General features: G+C 39.9%; 1 protein-coding gene across 3 annotated transcripts in view; it reads right to left on the bottom strand.

Moving 5' to 3' along the window:
• DAAM2 (dishevelled associated activator of morphogenesis 2) overlaps positions 1 to 20,476 on the bottom strand; it is a 208,049-nt gene that overhangs the window by 171,138 nt on the left and 16,435 nt on the right. For 2 of the 3 annotated variants that reach the window (XM_068185503.1, XM_068185507.1), the window contains exon 1: positions 7,353 to 7,491. The gene's annotated coding sequence lies outside the window, so the exon portion shown is untranslated. Of the gene's footprint in view, positions 1 to 7,352; positions 7,492 to 16,479; positions 16,619 to 20,476 lie in introns of those variants that run through there. The other variant, XM_068185504.1, reaches the window with a different exon arrangement.

The following is a 20,476-nucleotide window of genomic DNA, read 5'->3' as shown; positions in this document are numbered from 1 at the left end:
ATTCATGTCTCATACAAAGTGGTCCTCAGAAGCAGAGTCCCTTTATGTATTTGGTAACACACCAGCTCCCTGTGACTGCTGTCCCACAAGAAATTCTGAGGGCCAAGAATGTTGCACTGTTCCCCTGTTAGTCTAGACTTTTGATGTCAAAGAGGTTTGTAAATTAAGTATGGAAGGAAAAGAAGGAAAAATAAAAGCCATAACTTAAAGATTGAACTTTAAGTTATGGTTTTTTATTAAAACACCTTACAGCACTCTGTGCAGATTAGCAAATTCTTCTGAAATATGAAAAGATTTCTGTTAATCACTGAGTAAAGATGAAAGACTAGACTTTCTTTTAAGAGAGTGCAAATATTTCTGAGGTACGGGATGTCATAATTTCCTAAAGAATTTTGCACATTAGATGCCTGACTATTCATGTCATTTTGTTCTCAAGCTGAGAAACTGAAAATTCTCTCCGAGCTATATTGATTGACTGGGCCTTGGGACATGAAGTCAAAGCAGCAAGCATGAGCGTAAGTCTCCAAACTTTCACAGCCACTTTCTTGTTGTCCCTATTGTGCTCAAAGTTGAAGCACCGTAGTAGTTGAATTACCTCCACCTAATTAAGTTGCATTGAAAAGGGAAATGAAAGCAGGAAAAAACAGCTTGTCTAGAGTACATTTTTATTTTTCCATTTTAATTTCACCTACAAGTCAGCCACCTTAAACATGACATTGGATGATTGGCAAAAGCGTAACATTATTGCTTAAAACCTAAAATCACTAGAAGTCCTTGTTTGTTCTTGGGTATTTTCTTAAGTGGAAAAAAAAGGGAAAAAAAGAAAAGGTTTTTCAATATAAATAAATCCCTGAAGGTCTTCCAACCAAAATGCTTATAGTATTAGATGATGAAAGAACTGTTAGGGAAGTGAACAAGAAACAGGAAGTTGGAACTACCTGGCCAAGTTTCACTCTGTAACCTCACTAGTGTGCCATTAAAAAATAACCAGCACAAAGTGTGAAAAACAGCTTCCAGTACAAATATATATTTTTATGATCAAGTTCTCCATAGACAGAAATTAAATTTTTTCCTAGAGAATATGATTAAAAGACAGTCATTGTTTAAATCTCAGGGAAAAGGGAAAGCAGGCATACATACAAACATAAAAATATAAAGTTTGCAAAATATTTAAAAACAGTATCTCTTTTTTCAAAAATACAATATCCTGCCAAAAGGTTTAGTCTACACTACAGTTATTACACATCATTGCAGCATTGCAAACAACATTGTTTGTTGTTTATTACAACAAACCCTGTGCCACTGTCACACACAGTCCCTCTGTCCCACTCTGAGAGAAACCATCTGTAGTTCAGAGGCTTTGCTTTCTAGATGAGCTTAATGCAAAAGCCCTCATGAAACTTTCCAAAGGGCCTCTGAATCAGGAAAAGAATGCAAAGCCTAAAAAGACAAGGCTTGTGTAACACAAGTGGAGTACTGAAAAACCACAATCAGTTGGGAGATTGAATGATTCACAGGGCTGGTAATGGAATACAGTATGTCCTTCTACCAGGTCACTAGGCTGAATCTATTCTGGATGATGACCAAAAACCATTCCCATTTGATTACTGCTCATGTGAAATGAATTGATCAAGGCTGTCCTGATAAGTGAGCAAGTTTGTCACTTGAAACAAAAAGACCCATGAGGATTTCTCTTGGCAAAACCTAATGAGATGCAAGAAGAAGCCATCTCAAAATCTAAACAGTCAGCTCATTGTCAGGAATCTGACAATGCTGGCCAAAAAAAAGAAAAAAAAAGAAAAAAAAAAAAAGAAGAAAAAGTTGAACAGAAAGATGCTAAATATCAGGTTTGATCCATTGACTGACCCAAAACACGCAACAAGAGAGCAGCACCAGGGAAGGTGACTCAGCCATGGTTCAAGGCACCACTTACTCTGTGACTGAACAAAGAGACTGCAGTCTTCCAAATCTGTCAGTTTAACAGCTTTCACCCAAAATAAATTAATTTTACCTTCTTAAAAGGAAAGCAAAAAAAAATCTAACTCACCAGTGAAGCTGTCCAAGATTTTTTGAAGATAATAATGCTTCAGCTTACTAGGATCTGCACTTTATAGACAGATAGGGTGCCAAGAGGTAGTTCAGCCCCAGCTGTCAGTGCAGCTTTCTATTCCAGCAAACCCAGCTTCCTGCCTTTTAGCACACACAAATTTGGCACATTTAATCAAGTAAGTGTTCGTTTTATTAAAGTATCAAATTGCCAGAAAAAATATTTTGCTTGCCTACCAAAAGATAAAATTGAGCCTTTAGCATGTTTTCTTAGGAAAAAAAAAAAAGACAACAAAAATGTTGCCAACTTAAGGCAAACACTAAAACTTTTACTTTATTTTGGGTCTGTTTTAGCTACTGTAAGATGTACTAAAACAAACAAACTCCTTCATCCACCTCTGTATCCCTGCATCAAGTCCTGAACCTAAAAGTGTATGATAATTTCCAGTGTGCTGTCAAAGGCACATGAGAGTGAAGCACTCGTGTGAGCATGCACATACATGCACACAAACAAACACAGTATTTATAAACCCACTGCTGAAGGGATTTGGCGTTTATTTTTTTAATTAACTGCAAATGATAACACAAGAGCTTTTCATCTGGCATGAGCTTGAATTTCATCAGCTGCTGGAAAAGATTCTCTTGGAGAAATAAAATTACAGTGTTTCTTCATGTACTTTCCATGGATTTCAAAATAAACAGAAGTATATGGTCATGCCAGTTAATAAAGAGATGTAGGTAAAGTTACAGGTACTTGATACACACCCAGAAAGAGGCTGCAGAGCAAGACACACACAACACATCATATTGGTTAAATCACAAAACACCCAGGTGAGAAAAAAGTGAAGTCCAAGTGAAAAGAACTGGGAAGGGCAGTAGCAAAGAGTGCCATTAGCCTCCCTGCTGGCCCTGCATATTATATTATACACAATATGACGTAAAAAAGATTTCATTGTTTGATGCTCCTTCTGCCCATACACCTTTCTCATCATGTTACATTTCTCAAATGGAACAATGTGTGACAGCAGGAAACTATAAGTGATGCAGTTGACTTCAGAACTGCTTTTAATCTCTGCTCCATTTCAAAAGTCAGAAGCTGCACTGTGAATCAGTTCCATGCCACACCCCACCCCATTCCCTCCCCAAAGGGACAATTTGACAAGATGGTGAAAAACAGCCCTGAGTATAAAATTTATTATTTCCAATGAAGGCACTGAGAAGTGCAGCCCTTACTAAATAACATCACTGACAGCTGCCACCTTGGTTTTTTCTTCTCATATGGAACCTTTACAATCCATGGTTTCTTGAATTCATGAAAAAGGAGGAGGGAGAAATCTCAGCAGTACCTTATTTGGTCCCTAGAAAGCTAAAAAAATCCTACCTCTTTTCCTCATTTCATGCTACAAAACACATCAACTTGATACATACTTTTGCCAAATGCTCAGAAGATTATTTCACAGGTTTCAGGGTGTAGCAAAAAGAACAAAAGGGATTTCACCACTGTTTGATTTACTGGCTGGCAAGGTCAATGCAGTATTTAAATGTGATAATTTAATGATACATTAGGTCACTACCATGTTTTTGAAAGCATAATTAAAGTGGTAGAGTGCCTAAAAATTTTTAAAGATCTCTTGTTCATTATTTTTTACATTTAAGAAATAATACTCTCAACAATAGATTGAGATTAAAGAGAGATTGAAGTTTTCAAGGATTCTGATTAATCTGGTGAAGAAGAAAAGAACTTTGGGATTACATATAATAAAAGGAAAATCTCCATCATCAATTGTCTCATTTACGAAATGACAGATCTACATATGTGAAGATGAAAATAAATTAATTCTTTGGAGGATGCTTATCTACATGAGTATTGGCAGATGTGACGTAGTTGCCTGGGGTAGTCAGGACTAGCTACATAGAGGTATCTACTTCACTGAAAATATTCTTTGGGGAACACATTCCTGCATTAATTCCTTTCCATATCCACCTTCAGAGCTATTAAATCTTATTTGCTTTCCTTCGTATTCTGTGCAAGTTAACATGCTTTGATCTTGCACAGGACAACATCTTGAGAGGTCTCCACTTATACAGATAAACTTGTCCCATGTGTAATGGAAAATGTGGCATTCCAAACGCTAAAGCAGAGACAGATAAATCAGACATAAAACCACACCTATCACTGCTCAGTATAAAAAACTACAAAATCTCTTATTTAAGAAAAGAGGAAGTTACTATGTTACCAGCACAGTCAGCCTTTGATATGAAACTGGGATTTTCAGTTGGAATTCTGGTTCTGTTATATAAAGCAGAAAGAGGCTTTACCTGCAACAAAGAACAAGGCCAGATTCACCGCAGCTGTGTGAGCACCAACAAGCCTTCATAACCTGTGGTAACATCCAGCAATTCATAATGCTGGAAACATTCTGAGAGAAAGGATTTTGTAGTAGGCTTCATCAAGTCAACTATTATAAGATGCTCAAAGATTAATTAACCTGAAGCTCTGTGAAACAATGAAATGAAAATTATATTAGAAATCAAGCTGACACTAATTTGTTGAGTAATCATTAGTCTTGCTCTGGCTAAACTCACTTAGCAGAGTTACTGTCAGTGTAAGCAAGTAGTAGACAAATGCTCCAATGGCAGTCACAGAATTTATAGCACTGCAGCATGCTATGGCAGGTAAAAAGATTAAAGGTCTCTAATGAGAAAAGCTATTCAAGGAAGCTCCGCTTCTTTAATTTAGCATAAATACAGGTGGAGGATCCCTTTACATTTTAAATATCACACGAAAATGTCATATTAAGCTAATATTTTGAGAACTCTGCAGAAGTTAACTGTATGACCTCAGCATCAGTCACAGACCAGACTTACAGTGTTGACTTCCAGGTACAAAGTAACTCGAAGCAAAACACTTGGTAGCAAAATATAACAAATGTTAAAGTGAATTTCCAAACAACACAGTAAAAATCAGATCTGGCACATCATACTATCTTCTCCATTTGTGAAGAAAAGATTTTAATTTGAAATACAGGCAATTAGGAGAATTAAACTGAAACAACTACAGCTACCACATTAAACATAATTCAGACAAGTATTGGGGAGATGCAACTTTTAAGAGCTTAATTGGACATCAGTGATGGTGGAGGAGATAATATGAATGCATAAATTAGCCTCCTACAAAGGCAAGCATCTGCTAGGTTCAAATGTGTCTCAGAGTGTCTGATAGCACTATCATTCTCAATGAACTTGCAATCTTCTTGAAGGGAAGTGAAAAAGATTCCTCCATAAGTTACTGAGGAAGTAGTTGGACAGACACCTGTCTAATGCCTGTGAATTCAGAGAGGAACTGAAGAGGGAAATCTTTCCTCTGATCCAGTAAATAATTTTTACAGGCCATTCATACCTGGATGTCTAATGAAGCATAAGGAGTATAAAGAAATGGCTGTTTTTTTCTTGAAAAACTAGTAACATCACACGGATACACTGCCGCACAATAAACGTTTTACTATCTCTTGCAGGTAAGAAAGTTGTCTTCTCTTCACATACTCCACTGATTCAGCAGAGGTAGTAGAACTCTAAACTTTTCAATGAGACATAATAATTGGTAGTCATAATGACTGCATTCCATATGGTCATTCAGTTCTTTTAATCTGCTTTGCCCAGCATGTCTCACATTAAGGACTCAAAACATGCAAATCTCTCCACTCCACTGCAAGTGATTTGTAAGTAACAGAATACAGTCAGACAGAAGAGTCTTGTTCAAGGCACAACCAAAGCTCTGGGTCACAATAGAAACTTCAAGTTCTAACAGATGCTGGATCAGAGGGGAAATTGACAGCTCTGGTCCTTTTCCACTCACAAGAGAGCTGCATCAGTTAAAAGAATATCTTCATTTCTTTTAAAGCCTTTGATTTAAGGAAACCCAAATTCCTGCTCCACAAAGAAGAATATTTTACACCCCAGGTGATACATAATCAAGTATATGCACACAAAGGTGTGAACAGATTATTGCTGCATTTTCTAACTCTTTGTTTATATGGATGAAATATGGCATAATTGTCAGCCTATTTTAGCGGTATTGGGATTACTATGAGGAAAGCTGTACATGACCCTTCCCCTTTCCCCAAACTACTTGATAATATGCCATTCAGTCATTAGGGTTTACAGTCTTAGTCCCTTGTAGATCTCTAACCTCTACTGTACATCTGTACTGGATACCAAGGAAATGTTCCCATGTCAGACGTCCAATTCCTGCCTGCAACTTGATCAACACCGAGTGACAGTTCTTCCTCATCTTCCACACCACTACTGAAGTAACATTTCTGTCAAGAGATTCCACACTTTCCCTTCCCTTCTTGATCCAGTATGACTCCACAACACACTCCAGAAAAGATAACAAGGTCATAACAAGGCTCTAATACATTTCTCTGTAATTCAGATAATCTCGTAAAAAACAATCAAACAAAAAAAAAAAAACCTGCCCCCAGAACTTAAGGGAATTAAAATTAAAAACATTGGCTGCTCCAACTGGATGCTACGTACTATAGCTTTGCGCTCGTGTGAACAATTGCTGGTTTAATGGTTTAAAACATTTCGCCTCCACTCGATTTTCCCCTCGGATTTTTACCAGCGATGGCGGGTGTAGCAACAGCACCCTCTATCCGCCACGCGGGAAATGGCATCTCCTGCCTCTGCCCTCCCAGGGCTGACGATATACTTACTTAAATTTAAACAAATATGTACAACATTTGCCCGGCAGTACTTTGGCATCCAGATTTACACTGACAGCACGGTTTTTAAAAGTTCCTTCTCATTGCTGTACAAATCTCAGTGCGTTTAAGACTTCAACACGAGACTTGTGTTTACTCTGGAAAAGTAAATGACAAGCCATTTCAAGCTTCTTGAAAGTTGGGGTTTGTTTTGCTGACTTTTTTGTTTGTTTGTTTGTTTTTTGAAATCTTTAATCATATCCTAAGGAAAAGCCAATTACAACTCTTACTAGCTTTCTCTTCCCCTACATACAAAAGCACTTGCTGGTTTCTCCTTCCTCACTCCTGCAGCAAAGCTTCTATGTGGAAAGAGGGTTTCAAAAATAGGAGCACAAATACTGACAAATCGTCAGGTTTTTTACACTTTTATTTTGCCTCCATGTTTTTCCAGTTGTTCTGCTTAAAAGGAAAAAAACAAAACAAAAACCCAAACAAACAAAAACACAAACAAACAAACAAAAAACTTGCAAAGAACATTACAAATTAAGAAACTGGAAAGCTGTAGTCCAAGGAAGAGGATGTGACTCTAGTTTGACTTACCAATTTTATCCAGATGTATATTTTCCTACTTGCTTTTTACAGCGGCTGAGCTCAGTGCTCAGGAACGTCCATCCTATGTCAGGGAGCCAGGCAGAGCGCTGATCCCCACGCTGGATGCTGCTGAGCGAGCGGAGCTGGGTGCCTGCCGCTGCTCCTGCTGCTATGTGCGCTCTCTCCGGACCCGGACCGGGAACTGCTTCCCATTCCCCAGCGCCGCTCCAGCGCTGCGGGCTGCGGGAGGCAGGGCCGGCCCCTGCTACTGTGCTGCGCTTTCTTAAAGGGCCCCGCGCCGGCCTGGCGGGAGCGCTCGGCTCTAGGAGCCGCCGGCGCTGGTCGGGCGGCGCTGCGGGCGGGAGCGCCGGGGGGAGCGAGGGGGGCTCACCGCCGCGGTGACCATTGCCGTGGGCAAGAGACACTTTCCTACGTGCCTTGGGAACAGGAACGCTCTTCAGGCAGCTATCCGCTCAAGGCTTTCAGGTGTGGCGGGGTTTAATCTTGGCTTCCGTCGCGCTTTCCGCAAGGCCGGTGGGGCAGGAGGCGGCGGGGTCCGCACGGGTCCCTCTGGGCAGCGGGCGCAGGATCCCGGCTGCGTCAGGGACCACCGCGGGGAGCAGTGCGCCCTCGCCAGCCTCCTGCTCTGTGACTTACACTATGGCACACTGTCCCCAAACCATGGTCTGCAGCGGGGGTGAGGGATTTCCCCTGGCGCTCAGCTCAGTCTGACCTTAAGAGATTTTATTCCCTGTAATGGAGAGGATATGATTTAATGGAATAAAAAGCCCTCATTTCCTAGTTTTTCTTCTCCATTCATTCTCCAGATAGCTTTAATCCCGTGTAAACCACTGTTTCTACCATGTTCACTGATTTCTGACTTCCCTTTTTACTGTATCTGATTTTAATAGCTGGATTAATGTGGGAAAGTTGTCTTCCTTGTCTGCAGTGAAAGAAACTGCATGCTCTGTGAAATAGAAACACTGAAATTCAAAGATAGTAACACTATCTGCAAAATCTCTTTTTTTCAACACATGGAAATATATGGTTTGCTCTTCGTATATGTAAGACATTTGCAATAACTGAACTCTCATGATGACAATACCAATTAACACAAGGCAAAGTCATATATATAAACACACAGATATGTGTATCTTTAATGACATATCCAGAGAAAACAAGTTACTGCGGGAAAATGCTGCCTTCAAACTCGCAGGCCAAACCAAACAAGGTGGGGCCAAGTCACCACTGTCCTGTCTTCTCTGCCTTCACTTAAACCAATGCACAATAAGCACAGAACAGGTACAAACTGCTTGCAAGCCATGATGTCTTTCTTCCTGTCTCTTTGGTCCTATGGAGGAGAACATGGGTACAAACCGAAAACTGAATGCAACCATTTTAATAATGGCCCATCACAAACAGGCTCACTAGGCACCCGCTAACTACTGGCATGTATACCTTCTGCCCTGTAAGCAAAGTAGCCATTTGGCCACATGACTAAATTACAATATTCAGCACTATGAGCCTTCTATGAAACCACAGGGAGTCATCAGAGTTCCTCTAGTATGAGCTGTACTATGCTCCTGCCTTTCTCAGCATAAAGCCTGAGAAAGTTTTAGATTATTTACATATGCAAACTACATGTGATGCATGGTAGAACAGATCTTGAAATTCCATCTGTCCTGTCCTCTGTTCACACATTCCCATTGGTCTATTAATCCTCACTTCCCACTCACATCTCTAGCTACCACTTTTTTAATCTCTTCTTCTAAGTCCTTCCCCTTTTACTCCCTCTTTCCCCATTCTGCATGCCACGTACTTCTGTAGCTGATCTCCACCTTTCAAGCTCCATCTAATTGCCTTGGTCCTCCCTCCTCACCTATTAACTTCTCAGTTTCTCATTGGAAGAGGAAAGAATGCCTGAAAGGAGACCTGGGAATTATTAGCCAGTTCCTTCTTTTGCATCCCTCTCCTTTCTACAGCAAAGGTTCTGGAGACAGAGACCTGTATCCAGCCCTAGAAACTAACCTGCAGCAGCAGGCCAGGGCACGGGGGTTAGGCATGCTCACATTACCAAGGCTATCTCCCTGCTCACAGTCCCACACTGAACCATTTATTATGATACAATGAAACAATGATAAATGGCCCTTGTCGTCCATTAGTTAAAAGTTAATGAAACACCCATCTTTAAGACAAAGCTGTCATCCATTTGGTGCCGTAGTTGAGGTTATTCTGATATGTTCAAAGCAGGCAGTGTCTGTCTACCAGACAATAGGGTAAGGTGCTTCAGTGGATGGGAAATTGAATGGCAAAGATACCAATGATGGAGAGATACTGGGGGCTGGAGGGAAGCTAAAGTGATGCTCCACTGCTCCACATGCACAAAACAAGAACATGCAAAACATCAGAAAGTGCCAGCAGGAAACAGGCTTGTGCCACTGAAAGAATGATCTCATCACCATAAATGTTAAGATAAAAAAGGAATGTCTGCAGTTCCTTACATATGTTGCTCCTTACTCTCCTCATAATCCCATGTGAAAGCTGGCCCCCTCTCACCGCAGCATCTGGATGGTCTCATGGCTGCAGCACAACTCCTGTTTTGTATTACTGGCTGTCGGAGAAATGTGTGGTATATTAAAAAAGGACATAGAATTTGAATTCTGCTGCATGCTTCAATATTTAGTCACCAGTAAATGAAACTAGATAATAACTAATTCTTTCTGTGACTCTGTTCACTTAGTTACAACAAGGTTCATTAAACTCTGGTGTTACATAATTCAATACTTGCATTAGTAACAGCTTGGAATAGAAGCTGATGGTGAATCCAGTGGTTTTTATTATTAAATACTGAACTAGAGATACCTCAGAGAAAACTGAAAAGTGTTGCAGTTTGCAGAAATGTTTGATTCAGTGGAGCATTCCCCTTGGACAAGAAGTGACATTTAATAGGAGGTATTTTGGTGTCTTAGCTTATAGGGGACAGCAAAACCAAACGTCCTGCCAAAGGTGCAAAAAAAGAAAAAGGTGTGTTTGTCTCTCCGAACAATGTATCACATAAAGATTACTTTGCAAGGCAGCACAAACATACCTACAAAGGCAGCTCCTTCTGAATTTAGGAATAAAACTATTAAAGAAAACACCTATTTTCACAAGAATTTTTAGGTTCTGAAGACCAAGGTCAAAACCAAAAAAAGCTATAGTATTATTTGTGTGTAAGCACCCAGAATAGTTAGGAGTGAAAAGGGGAAAGGGACATAGAAAATCAAATAGTTTGCTGCTCAAAACCGTATTCCTTTCAGAAGATAGAAGCAAAAGCTTCTCTGAGATGTTGCTCCATCTCTGTAGATATGAAGTGTTTGTTAGATTTCTCATCAAAACAAAAGGACACGGGTATATTAATCTAAAAACAAAAGTGTCCATTGTGAGAGGGGACCCTGTGCCAGGCTGGCTGCTCCATCTGACAGTGGGAGTAAACACCACGGCTCTGTGCGCCTGGCGGCGTGCCTTGCTTGACACCACCACCCTGTGCAGCCACGGGGCCAGCAGCTTAGTCACCACAGGGTACAGGACTAACAGGACTTTTCTACCCTCCCATCACTTCTGCAGTCTCTGAAATGCCGCACAGCATTTTGAGCATCCCTCCAGTCTGAAATACAGAGCAGTATTACTACTGTACACTGACATTGGTTGTAATGTGGTGGTGGATCCATCCCTATTGTCACTTACCAATGAACCACACAAGATTCTGTCCCCTGTTGATGAGGGGCTGAAATGAGGAATATATAGTCAATATAACGGAAATGCATGTACATTCTTTTAGTTTATATAATCCTCCTAAAATTATTTTTAACTTTAGGCTGAAATCACACCATCTGATCTAAAGGTTGGATTCCACTCTCACTGTCTGCCAGATGAATAAAGACACTTCAATTCAGGGGTATATGTATATATATGCTTTTTCAGATTAAAGTTTTTCAATCCTAACCTAACCAACATCTTTAATGTTGTTGATACAACACTTTAAGGACGTGCCTTGAACTTTTAAAAAGTAAAGATCTGGACAAAACTTATCTGAAAAAACATTCATTATTATTTAAAATTTATAACTTGTAATGCTACAAGATTTTTTTTGCACTTGATGAACCATACTGTATGTACACACTTGTGCATGCATGTATGCATTTACACATGAGTATATTCAGGCAGATGTTTGAGTGAAACTGTGATAGGGTTAGCTTGCATCTGATTTATTGCTGTTGTTATTTATTGGTGTCATTATTTTCCTGCAGCATTCTTTACAGTGTGGAAGAATATGGTTTTGTAAGATGCCACTGCAAACCCAGCACAAACATTTATTTTTGGTGAGTTTATTTTCTCAGTTTAAAAAATTGTTAGAAATAAATAAATAAAATTGTTCCTAGAAACTAAATCTTATCAGATCTGTAAGAGTCATGTAGTTAATGGAAGTTATGGCATTCAATATGAAGATAATTTCTTGAAAATGCGTGAAATCAATGTACTAGTTATCAAGCTACTTCTATTCTCTGTTCTTAAAAGACTGGGTTTCCCTTTCATAAAATGGCCCACACCAACAAAATATAGGTCAACTAAAACTGCATTCAAATCTGTATCCATCATAGTAAGATGCTGGTGGACCTTCCTGAAGGCAGCACATTTCAATTTTCATCCTTTTCCCTGTGTTGTTTACAGCTCCTTGTGTTTTATTGGCTTTGCAAGCCTTTTAAATTCTTGACCCTGTATTGGTTAAGATGTAGGGAGTGGTCTGCACAAGTTGTGTGCTGGCAGGGGAACATGAAAAAGAGAGAGAGAGGAGAGAGAGAGAAAGAGAAGAAAGAGAAAGAGAGAGAGAAAGAGAAGAAAGAGAAAGAGAGGGAGGGAGGGAGGGAGGAAGGAGGGAGGGAAGGAGGGAAGGAGGGAAGGAGGGAAGGAGGGAAGGAAGGAAGGAAGGAAGGAAGGAAGGAAGGAAGGAAGGAAGGAAGGAAGGAAGGAAGGAAGGAAGGAAGGAAGGAAGGAAGGAAGGAAGGGAGGGAGGGAGGGAGGAAAAGAATCAGTATTTGCTGCATCTTGGATAACAGCTATGGAAAGAGGAAAAGCATTTACTCTTCAAAATGAAGAAGCTTGGGAGCTTTTAGAAAGTGAATCATCTTTACCTCAACTGGAAGTAAAAAGAAAAAAGTATGAAACTTTTACAAGAGTTTTTTTTCTTTTCTCCCTGTAGTTTTGCTTGGTATAGCTCAAACATCTTCAAAGAGAACCTCCATTTTCAGATAACAGCCCAGCTCAAACCCACATCCCTGAAGGCAAGAGAGACAGAATCAGCCAGAATTAGATTAAATTTCCTGCCACTAAAAATCTGATCATCTGTAGGCAATTAAAGGTAGTTACCAGTCCCTGACAACTGTAAATATTTATAGTCAGCAACTTCATCATGGCTTCATTTGCTTCCCTTGAAGAAATTTGTGTTGTGTTCACACCTAACACCTTATGATCATTTTGAACTTATTCATGATATTTTGCACAGACCAGAGCTTTAGAAAAACAGTTGTTCATCTGAATTTCATTTAGCAAACTAGAGAGCACTGATTTGTAAAATGGAATCTTCCTCTGCCTTCCCCATCTTTTTTGATTGCTTCCTTCTATTCTGTATATATTTTCTCATCTTCCAGAGGAATAATTTTTATTTTAAAAATCTCTGTTCTACCAAATGATCACGTTACAGAAAGATGCAGTATGCAGGCAGGTGATCTGTATCACAAATATTATTATTATGCATATGTTGTTGTCTAAATTTTACTAAATATGTGAACTAAGGCGGCTGGCGTGAGCTTATCCCTAGGCAGCTGTTCCAATAATGGTCTGCTTAATGACATACTTCAGTGTTTTTCATTTGAAGGATTATTTTGCCTTTTTGAAATAGAATCCAAGCTGATTAAGCTGCACTGCAACATAAACTTCCACTAATAGTAATTAAAAAATTAGTTTGGGCTCTGAATTATCAGGGGTTGTTTTACTTTTTATTCCCCTTATATATACACATGGACTTATTTAGCTGCATAGAGGCAAGGAGCTTGGGGGCCTTTTTAAGTTTTGGAAGTGATTAGGAAATACCTGATGTTGTATTGACCATCAGTTAATTAGCAGTGATCTAGATCAACATGTTTTGTTGCAACCAAGAAAAGGGTATTAATACAGTCAGAGGTAAAGTCAGTCTCCAGCTATGAAGACAGAGATCTCAGTGACTTCCAGGAAAAATCAAAGTGGTATTTATCAAAGGAACAGAGAAATGGAAAGGGAAAGGCTATTTCCCTTTCTTATTCTGATACAGGATCTAGGCCAGATCCTTTACTCTGGTTGACTACTGGTTGACACAAAACCAAAGTGAAACAGTAATGTCAGTTTTTAAACTGCCCTTGTAACTCTGTGGTCTATAAGCTGACAGAGGCATGTTAAGACCCTAGTGCCAATAGAACAGCCTTGGGATTTTTAAAATGATACTTGGCTACTTTTGGATCCTGAAACAACTGCTCAGCAGGCAGGGAACTCCAGCTAAATATCCTCCTTTTTGCAGAATTGGTGACTGAGCTGTCCCACTGCTCCAATTCTACCAAGAAAACTCACTTCCTTTGAAAATTACTTCAATATAGGCAATTCTGAGTGCTTTTAAGTGCTTTGTAGCATCTCAGTGGAAAAACAGTAGCTGGAGCAAAAAGTCCTGGATCTATCAGTGATGCTACACAGGGGACAACATTTGCTTATTGTATATTCTTTGCAGAAGACCTAGAAGAATTAGTTGCAGTTGGTGTGTCTTGCCAAACCCTGATTATTCATATTCTTGGAAGTTTACATGCAATCTAATCAGCAGCACTGATCCCCTAGTAAGAAGCAGATATCAATTAGGAAGGCAGTTGACCTTATTATAGCAATTAACTGCAAATGACAGTTTCAGTATTTGATAGCCAAACTCTTCCTTTTGACTTTGATGGCTTTGGTGTTTTAGTCTAGTTTGGGTTTGGGATTTTTTTGTTTGTTTGGTTGGTTGGTTGGTTTTTTTGTGGGTTTTTTGGGTTTTTTTTTTTTTTTTTTTTTTTTTTTTTTTTTTTTTTTTTTTTTTTGTTTGTTTGTTTGTTTTTTTTTGCTTTGGGGTTTTTTTCCCTCCCCCTATTACACCACTCTTAACCTGCCCTGATTTTTCTTAGACATAATTTTCATCACATGAAATCTGTCCTACTTTGTGACACACATTTTCACAAAGGATACTTGACCTTCTTTACAGGAATTCCTGTATGCTTAGGAGTCCTGGAAGTGGGACAATGTTCCTACGGAAAGGTGGCTCCTTACTTCTAGGCAAAGGATGCTGACTTGCTTTCTTGGAAATCCGCTGGACTGTGAGGGTGAGGGCAAGAGAGAAGAAAACTGTCTTTGTTGTACTTGGCAAGAGGGTTCATTTTACAGGGAATGCAGAGCACCCATGCTCCAGTGAGGTGCTAAGTAGTACATGCGCGTTTACCAGAAGGCAGAGTTGCTCTGGAGACAAAAAAGTACATTTCTTTCTCTGTGAAGCAGTTGAGTGAAGAGAGGCACACCCAGGTTCTGCAAGCTTTAATTTCATCCTGGCAGTCTGAGCCAGAGGGAAACTTGGTGTATGCCAGGAGAGCAGCACAGATTTAACTAGGTAGTGGCCCTGATTGGGAAGGGCATGAACATGGAAGATGTTCATGCACAGAGACTGGGCCCCTCAAACCATTGTTTGCTCCTGGACAACCACACATGCCAGAGAAGAACCTGGTCACCTAGAGGGATGTAGCTAATCAGGAATGAATTTGTCAGTTTTTCAAAAGACTTCAAAGATATAAAATGTTTTAAAATTATGGGGAGCAAATCTGTATATTTTGAATACATAACCGTACACATATAGAAAACTGGAGCTGTGAGCCAAATATCATTTTGTGTTTCACATGACAGAATCGAAACTTAGCACTTGTATTTTTGTATTGGTGTGTGTGAGCTGTGGAAACTATTTAGGATACTGACAGAGGGACAGTATCATGCCTGGAGACAACCACAGGAAACTTACTGCTCAGTTCATCAGGATGACGGAGCTTGAGCCCGGACCACTGATTTACCACTGCCCTGCCCATTCACATCAGGCACCTTCTTAACTCAGCCACACTCCACACTCACATTACACTCATGTAAATACTTCTGCAGAGCTGGTGTCACTAGGGAACTGGGTCACAAGGCTTCACAGCATTCACATAAAGTGCAAATACCATAGGAAGAAAAGGCTTTACATTATTCTGTCTCTGTAAATCACTGTTGCAAGTCTACAAGAGAAAATAGAAAGGACATGGAAAATCATGAGACGCTAGGTATAATTAGGCTTCATGGAAAAATTGGATGTACAAATTCAGGAAGGAGGGAAGGAGGGAAGGAAGGAGGGAAGGAAGGAGGGAAGGAAGGAGGGAAGGAGGGAGGGAAGGAGGGAGGGAAGGAGGGAGGGAAGGAGGGAAGGAGGGAAGGAGGGAAGGAGGGAAGGAGGGAAGGAAGGAAGGAAGGAAGGAAGGAAGGAAGGAAGGAAGGAAGGAAGGAAGGAAGGAAGGAAGGAAGGAAGGAAGGAAGGAAGGAAGGAAGGAAGGAAGGAAGGTAAAATCAAGAATGTTTACTAAATTACCATTTCCAATAAGTCTATTTACTAACTTACAAGAAATGCCTCCAGTTTAGACTACAATTATAATTAAAACCAAGTTAATATGTTAGCCTTCAGACAGAGTAATGGTGTGACTAACACTTGTAGTACAGTCTAGATACCAGCTCTGTTTTGCTGAAATGGTGATGGGGTAAAAACACAGATGGGATTGAAGGTTACAATTTTTTGCCATTAGGATATGTGCTGCTTCTAAACACACATTGTTTTTCCATTACTGGGGCTTGTGAGGCCCTATTTGCTGTAAATTTGCTCTAAAGTTGAAAAATGACCTTGCAGTATGCAGAAGGTTCCTCTTCCCTGGTGAATGTAGGACACATCATACATGTTTAAGAAAACAAAATGATGGCTATTTTTCTTTCCCTGGTATTCTGTTCTTCTTCCATTCCCCATATGCAAATCAGTACTAACCTGGATGATCTGTGTAGTTTCTGACTTGCTCTTCTCTCTCTCTCTCTGTAGGTCTCTGTTGAGTTCAGGTCCTCACTGTGTAGGAAGAGCCCCACTTCAGAAGAACTAGTACAGCTGCTTTGACTCCAGAGATGGCCGTCTAGAGAAACAATTGCAATTAAATAGTTCGTTTTAGCTCTTAATATAAAAGGCATCTCCAATGTTTTTTCACTTTCAAATGAAATTACAGAAGAAATATGTACAGAGGTTCCTATATGGTCTCTTTTATTTTCAATGGAAGACTAGCCTTCTTCACTGAAGCACTCAGCAGTGCTCTTAATATATGCTACAATCAAATCCCATATGAATATCTCACAATTTCCACTATATCTTCAACACTGATTGCAACTGTACTGCGGACAAATTGATTTGTTACTCTGTACATTAACTGTGAGTATAGGGATCATAAGTGATCATTTATAAAGAAAAAGAAACACCTTTTTGCTGTACATAGTGTGATTAACATACAAAAGATGTTTTTCAGATGGTACAGAACTATTTGTGTTGTCTTCTTTCTGTCAGATGCTCTAAAAAGATGATTTCCAGGATGTATAAAAAAATCTGTTTTGAATTATTTGCTTTTATCATTCAGCTAATTTCCTTGTTGTTGGGTTTTTTTATTAGTTTTTATTAAAGCCAAATGATTGTGCTCCAGGACATTCCACAAATGCTGCTGTACTGCCACTTTAGGAAATACCATTAAGGCGACTTTTCCTTGTTTGCTTCCCATGGTATTTAATCTGTTTTAGGAGAAACATCATTAGAATTGTCAATTTCTCCATGTGTGCCTTAATGTTATTCATAGAAACTGTAGTCTTTGGGGGATAACAGAAAAACAGGGCTTTGTTTTCCCCTCATTAAGCCCATGAAGTAACAGTATCAGCTTTAACACAGGTCTATCATCATTAGCCAAATTCAGGCCTCTCTGTCTCTCTCTCTCCTCCCCACCTCCCTTTAAGTGTTTGATACTGGGGAAAGACACCACATTAGAATCACAAGAGAGTGAAGTCCTCTGCCCAACCTCAAAGTGTATATAGCACAGGAAGAAATTCCTCAACCCCCAAAAATCTTCCATCACAATTCCTGATTTTTGCTCTGTGTGTCACTTATTTTAAGAGGATGCGGAACAGTCCATCACAAATAGTACTTTGGCCAAAATAGTAAGTGCCAGCTATGATCAAAATTCTTGAGCTGCTTTGATGCAGCCATGAGAAAAAAAATAAACATCACAGAGCGCAGAACTGTTAAGGCTGGATGAGACCTCTGGCAATCATCTCCTCCAAACCTTGTGCTCAAAGAGGAGTTGACTAGAGAAGGTTGCCTGGAGTCCCATCCAGTCAGATTTTGAGTATTTTCACATATGGAGCCTCCACAATGTCTTTTAGCAATTTGTTTCAATGTTTTGATCACACACACATTAAATTATTTTTCTTATGTTTAAATGGAATTTCCTATGCTTCATTTTCTGCCTATCACCTCTCATCCTGCCACTGGGGACTACAGAGAAGTGTTTGGCTCCATCTTCTTTACTCCCCACATCAACAATTATTCATATATATTGATAAGCAGTCCCAGGTCTCTCATTCTCTCCTCCTATGTCAGATACACCAGTCCTTTAATCATTTTTGCGGCCCTTTATTGCACCCTCTCCATCTCTTTCTTGCCCTGCAGAACCCCAGAACTGGATACAACCCTCCATATGTGTCCCACCAATGTTGAGCAGAGATGAAAATCATTTATTTTGACATGCTGGCAGTTTTTCTTAATATTTTCCAAGGCTGTTGTCTGCCACAGTGGTACAGTTCAGACTCATGTTCATATTGTTGCCTACCAGAACTCCAAGTCCTTTTGCACAAGGCTGTTTTCCAGCTGGTTGGCCTCAGCCTGTACTGATGCATGAGGCTTTTCCTCCTCAGGAAAAGGTTTTTTTGGTATTTTCCTTGGTTGAATTCAATGAGATTACTATTGAGATGCCTTCAAACAGCAGTATAACCATCTGATCTATCAATTTTCTTCCCAGTTTTATCATGTCAGCGAACTTGCTTAAGGTATAGTCAGTCCCATCACCCAGGATATTAATTAAGATGTTAAACAGTTTTGTATCCCAGAACTAAACCTGGGATACTGTATTTGTGTGGCCTGCAGCTGATCTTTTTGCTGCTGACCACAACCTTTCTAGCCCAGCAGCTCAGCTAGCTACTAAGCCATGTCACTAATCACTTATCTAACCCATAGTTCATCAGTTTGTCAATAAGGACATTATGTAACAGTGTCAAAAGCCTTACTAAAGTCAAGATAAACAGCATCTACCAGTCTCTCCCTATCTCATTATAGAAGGCTATTGGGATGGTCAGGAATGATTTCTCCTTATGAATTTGTGCTGAGTACTTCTGGTCATATTCTTGTCTTTCCTATGTTTGGAATTAGTTTCTAGGATGGTGTATTCCTTCACCTTTCTAGGGATTGAAATGAGTCTCCCCATCCTGGATGGACAACATTTCTTGTCCCTCTTGAAGATAAAAATAACAACTGCTTTCTTCCTGTCCTCAGGAATCTACCCCAGTGACTATAGCCTTTCAAAGCTAATCAAGAGATTAAATGCTTCACATTGACATTAAACAGCTCTCTCAGCATTTTTGGGTGGTTCCCAATAGGTACCAGGGACTTACTTGTTTATTTGTACAGTTCAGTTAAATATTCCCTAATCCAATTCTTATTAATCAAAGGTCAGTATTCCTTACTCCATACGTTGTACTGACAGGTCAGAGAGGCACAGGATTTCTCAAGGTGAGTACTTCCAGAGAAGATTACAGTGAAGAAGATTTGAGCATCTCATCCTCTTTTTGTGCCACAAGGTTCCCTAGACTATTCAACAGTGGGTCTATTTTTTTCCTCTTCTTTCTTTTGCAATCGTTTTCCCTTTAGACACCCTTTTTGTTGTCCTGTATGTCTCTTAGCAGACTCAAGGCCAGGTAGGTCTTGGTTTTCCTTATCCCATCCCCACACATTAAGATAGTGACTCTATATTCCTTACAAGTCACCTGACCATACTCTCACCTCTTGTAAACTTCCTTTTATGTTTAGTTAGAAGCTCTTTGCTTACCTACACGTGCCTCCTGACACCTTTGTTTCATTCCCTGCTCATCACAATGAACTTGAGTTTAAAAGAAGTGATCCTTGAAAATCACTGGACTCTCATAGACTTCTCTTCTTGTCAGGGCCATGTCTGGTAGAACTCTTTCAAGGAGGTCCCTGATCAGGCCACAGTCTGCTCTCCTGAATTCTAAGGTTGTTATCCTGTTTTTTGTACTGCTCCCTCCTCTCAGGATCCTAACTCTGCCATCCCATGGTCACAGCAGCCAAAGCTATCCTTGACTTTCACACCCCCAGTCTGTTTTTCCTTGTTTGTAAATGCCAGGTCCAGTAGAGTGACTCTTCTCTTCAGCTCAATCATTATCTGCATTAGGAAGATGTCATCACTCCAAAAACCTCCTGGATTTCTTGTGCTCTGTGGTATTGCTCTTCCAGCAGATATTAAGGTGGTCATGAGCCTCCTCCAGTTGTCTGAAGAAGGTCTTCTTTGCTCATTCTTTTGATCTATAAGAGGCATCCACCAAAGCTCTGGTTTATTTCCCACAAGCTCTCAACTGTCATGTGGTCCATCACCATAATGAGGTAGTGTGAAACAGATGCTATAATTGGAGAACCATTTCCCAGCAACTTCAGACTCCTCCTCTGCTGCAGCTTTCCTTCCTATGCTTTTAGGGAACACTCCGAAATTCAAATAGATCCTGTTCTGGGAGACCTCATGCCCATTCAGATCAATACCACAGCTCAGGGTCAATTTAAATCAGTTTCCCTGTATACCGCAATTCCTTCTCAGTTTGCTGGTGTTGATATTTCTTTCTTAGTCTCCAGTCTTACTGCCTGGGACTTCACCACACTAACACTTGGTAGA

The sequence above is a fragment of the Anomalospiza imberbis genome, chromosome 3 (genome assembly GCF_031753505.1).
Source record: "Anomalospiza imberbis isolate Cuckoo-Finch-1a 21T00152 chromosome 3, ASM3175350v1, whole genome shotgun sequence".
NCBI classification, from domain to species: domain Eukaryota; kingdom Metazoa; phylum Chordata; class Aves; order Passeriformes; family Viduidae; genus Anomalospiza; species Anomalospiza imberbis.
The sequence above is the reverse complement of the archived record's forward strand: the minus strand, read 5'-3'. Positions and strand labels throughout refer to the sequence as shown.